Below are 7,187 nucleotides of genomic sequence, written 5' to 3'. Positions count from 1 at the left end.
ACATAACAATGGGGGAGAGATTTAAAAAAATAATAATATATACATTAGGAAATTGACACTGTAAATTCATAACAATCAGCAGGGAGACCCACGGTCAGGTGTAGTACTTGAAACTATCTTTAACTCATTTTTTTTAAGATGACTATATACTAAGTTGATGGTGCCTTTTTAATGGGTTAGCAAATGGCTGTGACTCATCTACAAGACCATTTGAAAAGTGGTCATAATAGAGCTAAATTTCAGAAAATATATTCTATTACACAAATGATTGGATCATAGCCAGTTAATATTGTACAAGGAGAGTAAAAGGAATACATTTAAAACAGGTTAAACCAAAGGGTACTTATATAGGTCAGCAGTTCAAGTACCCAAGAGATAAAAGTTCAGTGGTTCAAGGGTACTGAGGCCCACTCTTGTTTTCCTTGTTAATGAATGATCCTGTGAAGGTCACTTAAAACTTGTTTAATTGCCAAACAACCAGAAAATGAAATCGGGGTACATATCAATATGAAAGAGTAAAGCAACTAAATTCACAACTATGTTAATAGCTTGCCTTCTATTTATGCATTTGATATGTGCAATTAATTCTAGTAACATGTAAGATAATTAGATTAAAAAAACAATGTAGCCGAGAGTGCCGTAAATGACTTCAGTGGGAGTTTGCATGCATAAGGGCATACAGGATCAGGACCTGAACTGGAACATCATGCAGTGCACAGACCAGAATGTGTGGGACTAAGAGAAGGCAAATTTAACTGGTGAACAATCATAAGGCAAAAAGCTGTGAAACAAGAGACAGCTGCAAATCAAATTCAGAGAGCAATACCTGAGCTGTCTGCTTAGAAAAAAAGAAGTACTCTCCTTGCTACAGTATTAATCTAATGCAATATCCTCTAAAAATTTGAATACACTATGATAATTATCACATTTTTTTACTGTGATAGTACACATATGAGGAGTATAAAAATGCACAATACAGAAAAAAATATCATAAGTATTCAGGTTGGATCTTCCTATGAATGTTGATATATTCTCAGTCTAAACTTTCACTTCAAATAAGTTAAGTTTCTAGTCTGTGTGACTAGTGATTAGCCTTCACCTTGTAAGCATATGCAGAGTTGTCATTTTGACAGGTGTGAATATCTCCTGTGACAAATTATGCCCATTTTAATGTAAATACTTTAAACAGTTAAGAGTCCCAAGAACTAGCTGAAGCACCAGCTGCAGTAAAACAATATTAAAATATGTAAAGTTATTTTGAGTTTGCATATAATTAAGACTATATTTGATTAATATTTTGAGCTGACATTTTAAAGTTTCTAGATGTAGACTGCCATAGCTGAACTGGCTAAGGAAAAACAGACCAGGCATCTGAAAACATTCTGAACCCTTTCCAAACCAAAGCAGGACTGTCAAGTAGTTAAAATGGGGAATTAAAGGGATGAATTTCTGGTCCTCACATTTAGTGGGAAAAATCATTTGGTGCCTGTTTCAAAGCCCATCTTTCCTTTGACTTCACTGAGCTCTAGATCAGGTAATAAGGTCCTGGGAGCTGAGAGTGCAGCAGCCTGAAGGATCAGGTTCTGAGTTTGTCTGTGCTTCAGTTTCCCCATATGCAAAATGGTTAGAAACATCTCCACCAGGCACTGACCTGTATTATTTAATGTTTGAAAAAACTCTGAGCTTTTGTGATGAAAGGGTTTCTTAGATCTCTTTGCAATTTCCACATCATATTTGTTAGTATTCATGGGAACAAATGTTTGATGTGGTGATACGTATAACACAGATTTGTTAGTATTCATGGGAACAAATGTTTGATGTGGTGATACATATAACTCAGATTTTCTAAATAAAATAAAGCCTTATACTCATGAACTACCCTGCAGTAATAAATCACTCTGTACATCTAATGTATGAAAATATACACATTAAGAATTTCACTGAGCTGACATAAGTAACTTCTGATGAAGTGAGCTGTAGCTCAAGAAAGCTTATGCTCAAATAAATTTGTTAGTCTCTAAGGTGCCACAAGTACTCCTTTTCTTTTTATTTTTTTAATCGCTTGTGTGTGTATTGGCTGTTTTCTGTTGGACCCAGTTGTGCCCATTTGTTGTTTAATCCCTGGCTGCTTTTGTAACATGCATGTTGAACACACGGGGCTAATTGCTGTCCTCTTTTACACTGATGTAACCATATTGCACAGATGTAATGGACAGAACTTAGCCCGTAAATTTACATTAAAGACAAAAATCTGCAGTTGTTACACAGGAAAACACCCCATTGCCGTCAGTGGGAGATTTAGCCAAGTAAGGCCTGCAGGTTTTGGCTCTTAGGCCTAAATCCTCAAAGGTGTTAGGCATACAACTCCCACAGAAATCAATGGGATTTAGGTGCCCAAATACCTTTGAGGACCAGTGCCTTAGAGTTTAGGTTTACTTTTTATCACAGTTAAGCCAAAGTATGTGCTGATTTATACTTTATGTGACTCCAGTACAGGGAACAAATGAATCAGGATACAATAATGTGACAGACATAAGTTAAACCCAGGGCCAAAATTCTCCGTGCACACCCCCATCCAAACTGGGTGAAACCAGCCAGGGCTGCGCTCCGTGCAGAATACAGGCCCTTGGAGGGAATTTTTACCTCCTGATTGCCGACCATGCCACCGCTGACAATGGCTCGGTAAAGAAGCTGCATTTTTGAAACCAGGAACTAGAGGCCGGATCCTATTAAAGGCAAAAGCCGCTGCCTGCGGGGCCCAACTGCAGGGCCGAGTTGGCGGCGGGTTTCGGAGTCACGGGGAGCCCATTGCCCAGCCCCTGACGGCGAGCGGGGCTCTCTGGGCCCGGGGTCTTGGGTGTCCGTCCTCTGCATTAGCCGGGTCGCCGCGGCCGAGGAAGGGCGCCAGCCTTGCAGACCACGAGGGGTTCGGGCGCAGGAGGAGTCACCGCTCCGGGTGAGGCGCCGAGCCGCGGCGGAGAGGCGGCAGCGGGAGGGGCGGACGCCGGCCCCCTTGGCCTCCCCGCACACACACGCCCCCATCGCTCCGTGTCACTCCGCAGCCGCCCCCCGCCCGCTGCCTGTCGCGGCTGCGGGGGCAAGGAGCCGGGGCCGGGCCGGCCTGGGGTGAGCGCGGGCCCGGCCGCAGGGGGCGGGCTGGAGGAGAAGCGGGAGAAGCGCCTCCCTCGAGGCGCCGGGGGCTGGAGTCCGGAGAGAGACGCGGCGCGGCGGCTGCTGGAGGCTGGTCGCGGGAGGTGAGCGGGTCCCGGGCGGGGACGGGGCGAGCCCCACCGTGGGCCAGAGCCCTGCGGCCCCGTCTGTCCAGTGCCCCCTCCCCCGCCAGTGCCAGCATCCCCCCTCCTCTCCATCGCTGGGCCGGGAGCATCCCGGGATGGGCAGAGCAAGCGCCAGAGGGGGGCAGCGCCACAGACCGGCCCTGCTGGGGCCACAGGCTGGGGACTCCAGCCCAGCGGCTGGCTGCCAGCTACCCCTCAGCACAGTAGCTTCCTGCCAGGCCTGATGTAGCTTGTCCTCCCCTCCCCCCGCTGCACCCCCAAAGAAACAGCTAGAGGGGCGCATTCTGCACTGATCATCCGCCTCTTTTTGCACGCACACCCGCCCCCCCCCGCAGTTCAGTGGGCCACGCAGGGTGTAAAGTCAGCCTGCAATTGGACCCAGTGCATGTTATCGTGGGCAGGTCAAATTTTGACAAGCACCAAAGTCACTTTCAGCGTCAACTATTGTCAGTGGGACTCCGGCTCCTAAGTGACTTTGGTGTGTTGGGAAATGTCCCCTGAGAAGGTACCAGGCCAAATTCTGCTCTGTTGCACACCAGTCATTTCTTCACTGACTTATTCTGGTAGCAGCTAGAGGTCCCAACCATGGTCAGGGCCCCCATTGTGCTAGGTACTGTACAGATGAATAGTGAGAGACAGTTCCTGTCCCCAAAGAGTTTACAGTCTAAATAGACAAAGCATGAGAGAGGGGAGTGACATAAAGAGAGACGTTTCAGAGTAGCAGCCGTGTTAGTCTGTATTCACAAAAAGAAAAGGAGTACTTGTGGCACCTTAGAGACTAACAAATTTATTTGAGCATAAGCTTTCGTGAGCTACAGCTCACTTCATCGGATAAAGAGAGAAGTGACTTGTCCAAGGTCCGACAGTAGATCAATGGCAGAGGCAGGAATAGAATCTATAGCTGACCTACTCTTAAAAACGAGGTCAACATAGCTACGTTGCTCAGGGCTGTAAAAAATCCACTCCCCTGAGCATCATCGCTGTGCCAACATAATTCCCAGCGTAGTAGATAGGTTGATGGAGGAATGCTTCCATTGACCTAGCTAACATCACTCAGGGAGAGGGAGTACCTACAGTGACAGAGAAACCTCTTCTATTGTTGTAGGCTCTACACTACAGGCTTATGCCACCATACTAATTACTCCAAAGTTATGCTGGTGCAGCCCCTATAATGTAGACATAGGTTTCCTGGATCCCAGCCTAGTTCCCCAGCCTCTATGCCACATTGCCTTTCAAATTACACCAGTGTAACTGAGAACAGACTTTGGCCCAGTTGTCTATATGCAGGGTGGGAAACCACTGTGAATTCTTTTAAGATGAAAGGACTTAATTGATAGAGAAGGTGTTTTAATTAATTACTTTTCTTAACAACAGGTTCATTGACTAGAAGCTTTTCTCTTTCTCATTTTTTCCCTTTCCGTTTTTGACATTCTGTCTCATTTTTCTATGTTTCTATTGCTCTGTATTTTTTATTTTTTAATTCTCTTTCCCCTTATTTCTGTCTCTCTACCTTTCTTCCTTCTGTGTTTCTTTCTTTTTGCATGTTCCTGGAAGCTACAAGAAGAAAATTAAAAAGGAAACCATCATCTTGAAAAGCATATTTCTGACTGAAAAATTTGTATTATCCATAGTAAAAAGTAACACTTAAAATAACTATAAGTGAAATAAGTTGGCAAAAAAAAAATCTATTTCACTTTTTTAGTTTGTGTACTTTGTCCGTTTGACAACACTATGTGTATAATGAGTTTCTCTTTTCCCCTGTAAAGCCAGTCAGTGTCTCCCTTGCTGAACAACCCTTATCAACTTCAGTAGAGTAGCAGAATAAAAGATGTATTTGATAGTATCCCTCTAACTATCAAACAGCCTGTAGAACAGGGATTTAGAATTTACCATGCCAAACCATATCATTAGTCCATTAAATCTAGCACATAGCTCCTTGCCTAATACCAACATAAAACTCCAAATGAACCAAAAACTAACCAACCAAAAATTCTATATTTGAGAGACTTAGCTGGCTAGTTGTGCAGTGTAGAGAGATTCCTTCCTTCCTAATCTCCACAGGTGATTTATGACAGTGAAATATTATTAGGTGAAGCATGAGATACGTATTTACTTTCTCTTGAGTGACTACAAATTTTATTTTTAAAAAATCTCTGTATAGATCCATCTGGCTGTCTTCCCAATTCTGCCAGTGCTGCTAAAACCAGGAAACCATTATTATGTATGGATGATTTTGAATGCTAGTTAATTTTGTGGAATTCTATTTGGCTAACAGCTATGCGAGCTCCGTAAAGCCACCAGACACTCTTGATCCTGTCGCTATTGGTAGCATGAAAACAAGCAAGAAAACAGCTCAAGGATGAAATATTCCTTATAAATTATTACTGGATACCATATCCTTAGCTTAATGAGTTTCTTAATACTTTGTACTCAGCAACATTGCCTTAAGGATACGTCAGTCTGTTTTTTTCCATGCTATCTTCCAATCTGTAATTGTCAAAGCAGCTGGTGGTGGAATCTCTGAAGCCAGCAATCTTGACATCACATCTGTTGAGTACTTGATTTCTGACATATGCCTTACACAACAACTTCCCAGAACACTCCAAAAGCAGAGAGCGTTGGATGAAAATTCCAGTGAAGTGCTGCTTCTATGTTAATAATGGGTTCTCACAAACATAATCTTCCCTAGTTTGCAATACAATTCAGCCACCAATAGCCCCTCCTCCCAAATGCTAGTTGCAATGCAGTCACTTGCATCTCTTGATCCAGCATTTTTCAGTCCCATCCTAATTACTTGATCCTTGGTACTTCCTAATACTTTTACTAATTATCTGTTTTTTCTTCACATCCTTATTTCCATTCTCCCACTCACCAGGGGTCTCAGGAGCACAGGGTTTTGTCCCACGGTGGTTGTGCTACTGAAGAAGGTGTACGTATATGGGAATGAAAGTAGAATGGGCAAGTTGTCTTGCAGAGAAGCCATCACTGCATGTCCTTTCACAGCTCCCAGCTAGGGCCGGATAAGCATTTGCCTCTACTTGTGCTACCTGCTACTATAGCTGCAGTCAAAGTGAGGGGAGCATGGAAAGTGGAGATGTGTTCACACCCATCAATCTCAATGATACTTGTGATCCAGGCAGTCACTTCTCAGCATAACATTAGTCTTGGATTGTTCACTCAAGATTTTCAATACTGTTGTTAAATTTAAATTTAAAATTGACTCAGGTGCATAGGCTTGAAGGAGATGCACAAAAATGAAGCAGTCGCAGGTATTGCTCAGTAGCCTACAGGGACAGTTGAGTCAGTTCAAAATATATATTGCTACAAAGGCAAGGATGCCTTTGAATGGTCTGTTTGAATGTTCCCTTTGTCATTAATGGAGTCACCACAAGTAAGTAACCTTAGACCAAACCACAGCTATTGAGATGTGCCTTGTATACTACCTAGAAGAAGTTGCTTAAATAACTAGTATGGAGCCTCTTGAAAGAGGGGACCACAGTCCTTTTAATCAGGACAGTCTAGACCTTGCCCATACTGCTACTTCCTAATGCAGTGAAAGAACTAGTCAGGATGGAGAAGGACAGTGGAATGGAGCACAATCCTGAACTGACAATGGTGTGCTCATATGGTACCTTTTTGGAAGGAAAGGGGCATAAATATATCTGCATAGACCAGGGGTTGGCAACCTTTCAGAAGTGGTGTGCCGCGTCTTCATTTATCAATCTAATTTAAGGTTTCGCATGCCAGTAATACATTTTAACGTGTTTAGAAGGTCTCTTTCTATAAGTCTTTAATATATAACTAAATTATTGTTGTATGTAAAGTAAATAAGATATTTAAAATGTTTAAGAAGCGTCATTTAAAATTAAATTAAAATGCAGAGCCCCCCAG

The 7,187-nt window shown here is 43.2% G+C and overlaps 1 protein-coding gene across 3 annotated transcripts in view; it reads left to right on the top strand.

The window, feature by feature from the left end:
* Positions 1-2,734: 2,734 nt before the first annotated feature.
* Positions 2,735-7,187, top strand: part of STEAP2 (STEAP2 metalloreductase) — a 28,274-nt gene continuing 23,821 nt past the window's right edge. The window contains exon 1 of one of the 3 annotated variants that reach the window (XM_038393141.2): positions 2,735-2,956. The gene's annotated coding sequence lies outside the window, so the exon portion shown is untranslated. Of the gene's footprint in view, positions 2,957-2,996; positions 3,255-7,187 lie in introns of those variants that run through there. The other 2 variants (XM_038393138.2, XM_038393136.2) reach the window with 2 other exon arrangements.

The sequence above is a fragment of the Dermochelys coriacea genome, chromosome 2, assembly GCF_009764565.3.
Source record: "Dermochelys coriacea isolate rDerCor1 chromosome 2, rDerCor1.pri.v4, whole genome shotgun sequence".
Taxonomy (NCBI): Eukaryota; Metazoa; Chordata; order Testudines; family Dermochelyidae; genus Dermochelys; species Dermochelys coriacea.
Note: the sequence above shows the minus strand (reverse complement) of the source record. Positions and strands in the feature narration are given on the sequence as shown.